Source organism: Agelaius tricolor, unplaced genomic scaffold, assembly GCF_023055355.1.
Source record: "Agelaius tricolor isolate 1412-34295 unplaced genomic scaffold, bAgeTri1.0.p SCAF_28, whole genome shotgun sequence".
Lineage (NCBI taxonomy): Eukaryota > Metazoa > Chordata > Aves > Passeriformes > Icteridae > Agelaius > Agelaius tricolor.
In genome coordinates this window covers 6,099,167-6,109,576 of record NW_027269288.1, presented here as the reverse complement: position 1 = coordinate 6,109,576, position 10,410 = coordinate 6,099,167, and positions in this window count along the sequence as shown.

Sequence of the window (10,410 nt, the reverse complement as noted above, 5' to 3'; positions counted from 1 at the left end):
TCAGAAGGCTGATTTATTATTTTATGATAGATATTATATTAAAACTATACTAAAAGAATAGAAGAAAGGATTTCATCAGAAGGCTTGCAAAGAAGGAAGAGAATGGAATGATAATAAAATCTTGTGACTGACCACACAGTCTGAAACAGCTGGACTGTGATTGGCCATTAATTAGAAACAACCACATGAGACCAATCCCAGATGCACCTGTTGCATTCCACAGCAGCAGATAACCATTGCTTACATTTTGTTCCTGAGGCCTCTCAGCTTCTCAGGAGGAACAATCCTAAGGAAAGGATTTTCCATAGAATGTGTCTGTGACAGCAGTTGTCTTTTGTCAAGTGGGCATTTTCCTTATCTCTCTCTGAGTGATCACAATGACTCCTCCCTCGGGAGGGGACATCTGCTGATAACAGCTATGGAATGTCCCTGCATGGCTGAGAAGAACTACAGCATCCCATTGGGAGATGTGAGCCCAGAGGGAGGAGCCAAGCATTCCTACCTGGATATAATCTGGAGATTCTGGAACACCAGCACAGCTTCTGCACTGGATTGCCCAGAGGAACAGCAGCTGCCTCTTGCCCTGGATCTGCAGAGGCAGAGACTGCACCTTTCTCCAGGATCCCTGCTCCAGCAGAACCAGCCCTGGCACTGCAGGAGGGCTGAGCCACAATTCCAATGGTTCTGCTGCCAACAGCCTGACCCACAGGGTGTCAGGCTGTGCTCTGACTCTGCCAGTGTTGTTTTAATTTACTGCATTGTTTATTTTATCCTTTTATTTCCTTTCCCTATTAAAGAACTGTTATTTCCTGCTCCCATATTTTTTGCCTGAGAGCCCCTTAATTTCAAATTTATAGCAATTGGGAGGGGTGGGGAAGGTTTCCATTCTCCATTTCAGCTAAGGGAGGCTCCTGCCTTCCTTAGCACACACCTGTCTTTCCAAACCAAGACAGTGACTCCTGCCAGGAAAGGGTTGAAATAAATCCTGATATTCCTGTTCTTTATGAGAATTCCCAAGTCGTTTAAAGGAAAACAGAACCCAAGCACATCTGGTGTTTTATTTATGGAAGTTACACACTCCCACATGAAAGCAGCCGTCCACTTTTAACCTGATAACAAACCCCTGCTTCTCGCTCTGCCTTGGGGCTAAGATCCATTAATATTCATGGCCTGTTGTCAGGTGATTTTACAGCTCCGGTAAAAAAAAAAAGCTCTGAAGGAAGCTGAAATGCCAGAGGCCCCGGTTTGGAAGGGTCTGGCTTTGGCTTGAACAAACCCCCAGCTTTCCCATATGGTGACAGCCATCCTCAGCTCTGGAGTGCACACCTCAGATCCGGGACTCAGGGCAGGGAAAAAGGAATTTTTGTGCACTATCCTGGTGACCCCAAAAGGGGAAAGCTCTCCAGAGCATACAAAGCACCTCAGCCATCTGCATGCTGAAAATTCCCTGGGAAAGAGGACCAGGGTCCAATTCCCTGGGAAAAAGGATCAAGATCCAGTTTTCTGGGAAAAAGGACCGAGATCCAATTCCTTGGGAAAGGAGAACCAGGTTTTGGGGGCCTTGGGTGGATGGGTGGTTGGTTGGTTGGTTTTTTTTGTGGTTTTGGTTTTATTTTTGTGGGGTGTTGGTTTTGGGTTTTTTTTTTTTTGGTTGGTTGGTTGGTTTGGTTTTTTGTTGGGTTTTTTGGTAAGTGAGTAACTTTCGATAAGACAAAAAAGTAAACAAAGATTTCTGCATTTTGTTTGCCCCCAAAAAAAAAAAAGAAAAAAGAAAAAAAAAAAGAGAAAAAGAAGAAACCTAGTAGAGTTTATACAGACTAATAGTGGTTAAAACTGGGGTAAAATGTTTTTCTCTCTCATTCCAAAGGGATAACTGTGCAGGTTTTGAATGGGAGACAGGCAGCGCACAGAGAGCAGCTCCAGGGACAGGAGCAGAGCAGAGCCCAGCAGAGATGCTCTACCCCCTCCCTCTGGCCGAGAGGACACCACACACACTCTCAGACAGAAGCTTTGGGGAATTATTCACTAAAAATGAGGCTGCTGTAGAAGATCTTCCTGGAACCAGCTGTGCTGGGAGAAAGGCTGTGACATCCTGGGGATCTGAGCCCTTAAAACTCATCAACATCCCCCCAGGAACACACCCTCCTGATAACCTAAAGGAAATCAGACAATTCTCTCTCTCCAGCACTGAAATGCTGAACTAAGGAGTTAAGCACGGGACTGGCAGGATGCTGTGGGTCCTGCAGGCACTTGTGCGTGGCTGAATTTGGGATGAAAGAGGAGCCTGTCCCTTGTTTCTCTGAAATTGTGCCAGGGGGATGAGGCTGCACAATCCTCCCAGTGTTGGGGCTCTGCTGAAGTTTGCCAGCACACAGGGATTACACACAAATCCCAGGCTCCGTGGGGTTTTTTGTTTCTTTGTTGTTTTCCTCCTTCCTTTTTGTGTTGTTTCCCCTCTCTCCAGCTCAGCACCCTCTGGGATTTCCATCCCTGAATCCCATGGTGTCTCCAGGAGATTCACCAGCAGGGATGGCAAAGACAAATTGCAAGGCACAAAGGTGTAAACAGAGGGGTGAAAAAGAGAAACTGTAAGGAGATATTTTAGATTTTCCCATATCTCCAGAGCTCCTATCCAAATTCTCCTCCTTATTAATCCAACACTCTCTAAACCCAATTGTAAATCCATAAATCCAATGCCTTTCTATGGATTATATCAAATGCTGAGACAAACCCAGCCTGGCTCCTCCTGACCTGCAGTAACAGAGACATCACAAAACAGCCCTGACAGGCAGCACCTCCAGGAAATCTCTTTTTTTGGGGGGAGTAAAAGGAGCCTGTGCCTGCTGGGAGCTGTGCAGGGAGCAGATTATCAGCACAGCTCTGCAGCTTCCTGTGGTGCTCAGATAAGGCTGACTCCGTGCCACAGGCACTGCTTCTTCCTTCACCCCTTATTTCTTCCTCAGTTTCCCATCCAAACTGATGTCATCTGTCATCTTTGGGTAGTTTTTCAAGCACTGCTGATCTGTCTGGTGCTTTTTGGTTATCATGGTCTTGAACTTGACAGGAGGGTGCAGCCAGGTGGAGGTCACAGGGAAAAAGGGGAAACAGCCTCAAGCTGTGCCAGAGGAGGATCAGGTTGGACATCAGCAAGAATTTCTCCATGGAAAGGGTGGCCAGGCCTTGGAAGGGGCTGCCCAGGGAGGTTTGGAGTGCCCATCCCTGGATGTGGCACTCGGTGACCAGGTGGGGATTTGGCACAGCTTGGACAGGATGACCTTGAAGGTCTTTCCCAAAATGATTGATCATGTCATTCTGTGATGTTTTCCTCATGCATGGCCAGGTCTGGACTTGCCGTGGCAGGAAGGGGAGGGTGAGAGCCCCTTAATTTAAGGGGCATGAGGCACTTTGGGGATGCTGGTTCAGCCATGTGGGTGTAGGAAAACACAACCCCACACGTGGAGAGATCCCACATGCACCAACACTCTCACGTACGTGCCCTGCCTGGGTTTGGGGAGTCCCAGGAGAGGTGAAGAGGGGACCACAGGCTCACTTTATCACAGTGGCATCATTCCCACACATACCAGCCGTGCATGTGCAACCTGACACCCCCTCTCAGTGCAGCCAGCCTCCCCAGAGCGACTGCATTATCAGACTTGGCTCCCTCTAAACTCCTCACAAATATAAATATGTCAGACGGCCAAATAAGGTTTAATCAATACCATAGTCAGGGCTTTCAATCCTCATGAAGTTAAAGGTTGCATAAGCCAGCTGTCTGTAAACTTTGCAGGTCTTTTGGAACTCGACTCCTTGACACGGAGGTTGAGGTGTGAAAAGTTGTGAAGGGTTTTAGCTGCTCTTTAAGGTATTTGTTTTTTAAAGAAGAGGAAAATTGAGCTCAAATATTGAGCCCGAAGAAAATTGAGCTCAAACCCAGTTAAGGAAATTGAGCTCAAACCCAGTTTGAGGAAACTGAGCTCAAACCCAGTGGTTCAGTGTGGGTTAACACATTTCTGCTCATCTCTTTTCCAGCTCCCTCCTGCAAGGGGAGGTAACCACACTTCCAGGGAAACTGCCACTGGAATCTTCCCAGCCTAAAGGAGACTTCTGGGACTTCTTCATCTGCCTCCATCCCACTGGAATGTGTGTGCCAGGTCAGGGCAAGGAGCTGCTTTGGGCTGTGCAGATGTGCTGGGGGAACATCCACAAGAGAGACCAGCTGACATGGATCCAGGAGTATCCCCACACCTGTGCCAGGTGTCCCCCACACACCTTCTGTGAGTGAGCGAGGCAAAGATGCCATCAAATGTCCCCTCTCCACTCAGATCACACTTTTCCCTATGGGTGTCACATCATTTGCTGTTTTCTCAGCTCCTTGACCAACGTGAGCCTCAGGCAGACTCACCAGAGACCTCCTCCTCCTCCTCCTCCTGCTCACTCCTAAATCCTGCCACTGTTTTCTACCTGCTCCAGTGCCCAATTTGTTGAGAGTTTGGGAAAATTTCTGCTTGGTCCTGCCGAGGTTCCTCAGGAGGTGGAGAGCTGGGACAGGTCATGATGAGCTGTTCCTTTCCTCAGATCACCCTCAGGCTCCCAGAGCTGCTCCCATGGAGCCAGAGGCAGCAGCCTGGCTTGGCTGGGCCAGGGTAACCTGAGACACTCCACTCCTGCCATAAAACCCTATGGACTATAAATATCTCCCCATAGTGGAGAGAATTCTTTTTTGACACATTATATAATGGATGCAATAAAAAATATACTGTGCCTGGCAGCCTTTCCGAGGCTTCCCTTCAGGAGCTCAGAGCACAGGCTGGGCTTTGATGATTTTTTTCCACTGTATGGCCAAAACTGTATTTAATGGGAAGAAAGGAAGATGACTCTCCTGGGAAAGAACCTGTATTCCTCTTATAGAGAAGTGTAGAGACTTCCTTCAAAGTTTCCAACCCTTTGAAGCAACCTCAGCTCTGTGAGATCACAGAAGCTTTGCCAAAGCTGAGCATAGGGAGGTTTAAGTGTCTCCAGCAGGTTTGTCCCATTTTTAGTTGTTTCTCACAGCAAAATCTGTGCCAGGGGGAAGCTCTGTGCTCACCTGGTGACCTTCAGTGGTGTGTCCCCATGGCAGGTGGCTTCTGAATGGACACCAGCGACCAGGACTTGCTGCCAGCACGGCAGGGAGAAAAACACAGAGCTTCCTTCTCACTGCTTATAAACCAAAGTGATTCATATAGAATTAAGGGGAAAAAATTAGCAAGATGTAGTTGGAGGTTCAGAAGAAATGTTGTAGAACCAGGCTAAGCTGTAAAGGGTTTGTGACGGTGTTCACAGGGGTCTTGGGTTGAGGGAAGAGACGAGGATCTGACTCCATGTTTCAGAAGGCTGATTTATTATTTTATTATATATATTATATTAAAACTATACTAAAAGAATAGAAGAAAGGATTTCTTCAGAAGGCTGGCTAAGAATAGAAAAAGAAAGAATGGTAACAAAGGCTTGTGTCTGGGACAGAGAGTCCGAGCCAGCTGGGCTGTGATTGGCCATTAATTAGAAACAACCAACATGAAACCAATCCCAGATGCACCTGTTGCATTCCACAGCAGCAGATAACCATTGGTTACATTTTGTTCCTGAGGCCTCTCAGCTTCTCAGGAGAAAAAAATCCTAAGGAAAGGCTTTTCCATAAAATGTGTCTGTGACAGGGTTCAGACAGGGGCTGGAGGAGGGGATGGCTCTGGGGCAGCAGGTCTGGGCTCCAGACACATCCCTGGCTCACTCCCACAGCCAGGGCTCACAACCCTGGCTCATTCCCATTTCTCCAGCTAAACATCAAAAGTCTCTCCTCCCTCCTGAGTCCTTCTAGCTGTGATTCCTCACACAAGGAGCCTGTCAGTGCCCATCTCTGCACTGGGGGGACCAGGCTTGACACTGTGTTTCAAGGAGCAGCAATGACGAAGGATAAATCTCTGCTACCAGAGTGAGAAATGAGAGCTACAGGCATGGCAGGAGTCAGTGTGACATCCAGATATCCATTGTCCTGGGCTGCATGATGTGGGTGGGGGTGTGTATTCTATCCCCATCTGTCAGAGCTGGGGCAGTTATCTTCTGTTCATTGGGCAGTTTTCTTTATCTCTCCCATGACCAATCCTCCCTCCAGGAGATCTCTTCTGTCCATAGCCAGTGAGTGTCCCTGCATGGCTGATCCAATTCCATCATCCCATGGGGAGATGCTCCGCCCAGGGGAGGAGCCAAGCATTCCTACCTGGATACAATCTGAGGGTTGGAGCACCACAGCAGCCTTTGCCCAGTGCATTCCCAGAGGAGCAGCTTTCTGCTGCCCTGCATTGCCAGAGGAAGATCAGGCCCATCTCCAGCAGCCCTGGAGCTGCAGAGGAAAACTCCATCCTTCTCCAGGATCCCTGCTCCAGCAGAACCACAGCTGGCACTGCAGGAGGGCTGAGCCCCCATGGGATGGGGCTGTGCCACCCCCCTGACACACAGGGAGTCAGGTTGTATTCTTATTCTGTTTTGTATTACTGCATATTTTATTTTATTTTATTTTATTTTATGTTATTTTATTTTATTTTATTCCCCATAAAGAACTGTTATTTCCTGCTCCCATATCTTTGCCTGAGAGGCCCTTAATTTCAAAATCCTAATAATTCAGAGGGAGAGGGTTTACATTTTCCATTTCAGGGGAGGCTCCTGCCTTCCTTAGCCTTCCTTACCAGTCTTTTCAAACCAAGACATTCACCTTTAAGGTTTAAACTCACTCATGTGGATAGAAGGCTCCAGAAGCCACACTCTTTATTCCAAAGGGAATCCTAAATCAGAATATTTCAAAATTCTGCAGCAATGCTCCTCACTCCAGCCAGCTCCCAGATTTTGGCCAGAACAGAGCCAGGAGCTAAAATGCCACAAAGAACAGGATGGCCTCGTGCAGAAGGGCTGCAAGGAGGGGTCAGCTCTGCCCCTGTGCCTGTGCCCAGTCTTTCGAGGCACTTGGCAGCGTTTGGGGTGTCTGTGACACCCAGGCAGTGCCCACCTCTCCCTCAGAGCCTCTCGCTCTGCTGCCAGCACACAACCGCAGTCCATGTCTTACACTGAAAAACTGGCACATCCCTGGGAAAAAAGAGTCTCCTCCAAGTCTCTTTGTCTCCATATAATTAAGCTCAATACAACAAAGCATCCAAGTGGGGGGAGCCTTTTGGAGGGTTCTCAAGAGCCACAATCACGTTTATAGCACAGGAAGGTCTGGGTAAAACTATTGATCAACGATCTCATGATTTATATTTCCCCACAAATATTGCCCCTCACGTTCCCAGATGCATAATGGGTGTCAGGAGTAAGAATCTTGGAAAATAAATGGAAAAAGTTACACTAGCAAATGGCTTGTTTATGCCATAATTGGTATTAGGCAATTAATGGTGGGATGAAACATCACAGTGCTGCTGAAAACAAAAAGCAATGCTGGGTAAAGAGCATTTAATGAGCACGTTTTATGTCGTCCTCAGCAAGTTTACTGCCAAGCCACAAAAGACATTTATACACACTCCCTTTTGTCTCTAATGAAAGGGTCAGGGCTACTCGCTTCTGGGGAGATTCATGAGTTAAAAAAAAAATAAAAAAGAAAAAAACATAAATGTAATGTTTTAAACTGGAAATTCACCTCCTTGAAGGAGCAGTTGTTTTAGGTGGGAGAAGTTTCCTGGGCAGGGCCAGTCCCAGCACGACCAGGTGCAGATCAAACAACTCCCCACAGAAAGATGGGGCTCAGTGACAGCCAGCCACAGGGACCTATTGTACAGCTCCAATAGCCAGATATGCCAAATATCTGACATTCCAAAATCTCCACTATTAATGAGGTGAGATCCTGAGCAACTGGGGGAAAAGGAGACTGAAATAATGTATATTTTTGCCAGGAGTCACTACTCTGCTGTGCAATCCAAGGCAGGTTCCCAGCCCGTACAGAGGGGGATAATGCCTAAATCATTTTAAACCAGAAAAATTACCTGGTCTGCTGCTTCCCAAAACTCATTTTCTACATCTGTTTCTCCTGTGTATTTCAAACACCCCCACTCTCTGCTGAATATTGGGAAAGGTCAAAGCCAATGCTGCATTTCCAGCCATGGAACATGCCAGGATGGTGGCATGGAAGGGACAGGTACCCCCAAACACATTCCTCAGAAGAGATCCAGGTCATTTTTCCTCTCCTTTCCTTCATCTCTGCCACAGGAGCCCATGGGATGCTCCTCACCTTCCTCCTCCTCATCCAGACCCAGCCCCAAGGCAAGGCCAGGTGGGAACAGCCACCCATGGGAAGTGCTCAGGAAAGGGAGTTGTTGTTCTTGTTTTCCTTATAATGAATCTTGCTTTTAGGTTTGAAAAAATAAAAAAAGACCTCTCAGGCTGTTCCAGAAGGGAGCTTGCTAAAGTTCTCTGCCTGGGAGATAAGGCTGCCAAGGGCCAGGAAAATGGTGCATTCACAGAACTCCACAAGCGAGGTATCAAACACATAAAACCTCACAGAAACCTCAGATTCCTGCTGGAGAAAAGTCTGGGTAAAGTGTGAACATTTTCCTAATGAATTTATCCCTAACCCAGAGCATTCTGTACTCCTATTTTTTTAACCATTTCTTCAGTTTAAGAACACACATTTTTTAGGAGCATATCCTGTTGCACCAGAGACCACAAAGTGAAAAGCCATGTCTTCTTCTCACATAAGTACAAAACCATCTCCAGCACTCTTCCAGAAAAATCCTCGGAGTTTTCTGGGGATTCATTTTGCGAGTTAAATATAAAATGCAATTTTATGGGCAAATTTATCAAGGCAAATCCTCACCGAGCTCCTGCAAAAATACAAATCAACACAGAATGCCTGATTTTGCCACACGTGACTGGCTTGGGCTGCAGAAATCCAGCCAAAGAGCAGCCTGACAACATCTGAGATGGCAGGAAATAGCGGGAATTCAAGCTTCTCCCGGTGAAAGCAGCGGAGGAAGCCATGGACAATTTGCAGCTGGTGAGGAGAGGCATCCTCTAATGACACACATCTGGCATCCATCGGCGGGGCTGAAACCCAACACCCCTCACACAGCACAATGGCACGCCGAGGAAAGGCACAGCATCCCTGGGTCCTCTTTAACTGCTGGGAACCCTCCTGCCCCTTCCTCCACTGCCTTCCTTACACCGGGCTCGGTTGTTTTGGACCTTTGATCTCTGACAGCCACATCAGGACCATGAATCACAGAACTGACTCCCATTATCCGTGATTGGAAACAGCTCCTGGCCAGGGGAGGCTGGGTTGGACCTCTGGGAATGGTCTAGCCAGTCTTTAAGCAAGCCACATAAATTTCTAAAGGAAAAGAATCCCTATTTTGACTGGTAAACATGGGTTATTCTGCTTCTGCTTCTTTTTGCATCTGCAGCAGGGTCCCACCTCAAACCAAGGCTCTGCCACCTACAAGACCTCGTGGACATGCCATGATTGAAGAAGTCAAGATGGAGGGATTTGGGCGTGGAGCAAATTTGGGCATGCTTGTCCTTATTTCTTCTTGGCCTCCATCTTCTGGGTGATGTTGGCACCTTTAGATTGGTTTAGAGTAGAAGCTCACTGTCTAACATAGGTGATGGGCATTGGGAAGTAATTGTAAATATTGTACTCGTAGTTTTTAGTATAAAAAGATAACCCTGCCCCAGGGAGGCAGAGTGCCTCTGACTGTCCTGCTGAGCGGACCTCAGCAGGACAGGAGAAAAAATTTTACAGATAAGAAGCAATAAACAACCTTGACACCAAAAACTGAACAGTTCTGACTCCTTCTTCAACCGCCAGGCTGGGAAAAGAGACTTCCTAACACATCTCGGGGTCACTGTGAGCAGCAGAAGCCCCAAGAGCTGTGGATTATGTTTATTCCGCGTATCGCTTCAGCGGTGCCCAAAAAGCTGCAGTGTCCCAGGCTTTCCAGCCCACATTCCGGGCTAAATGGAAAGTCAAACGCTAAGGAATGACTTCAGAGAGCAGCTTGGGGCCAGCAGCCCCAGCACCCGGCCTGTGAGCTCGCTTGGCCTCCTGGCATCCCGTGCTGGGCCTGCTGCTGCAGCGGGGAGTGGAGGATTTCCAGGTCCATGGGTTTATTGGCTTGGAGAGGCGGGAAGACAGGCAGTCAATATCCATTAATGTACCGCAAACTAGAAACACCTGTTGGCCTCCAGAGCTGGGTTTTGGCTGGTTTACAGAGAGAGAGGGAGGGTGGAACAGGTGCCCCTGTGGCCAGCAGGAATGTTGAGGGGGTGCAGAGGCCCCACAAATACGGAACCGTGGAAGGGGAAAGCGGCCGCACTGCTCCGCGCAGCACATGTGTCACTGTCTGCAAGCTGAGCCCCATAAAATTAAGTGTGTCTGGGAGGAAACCAGCCATG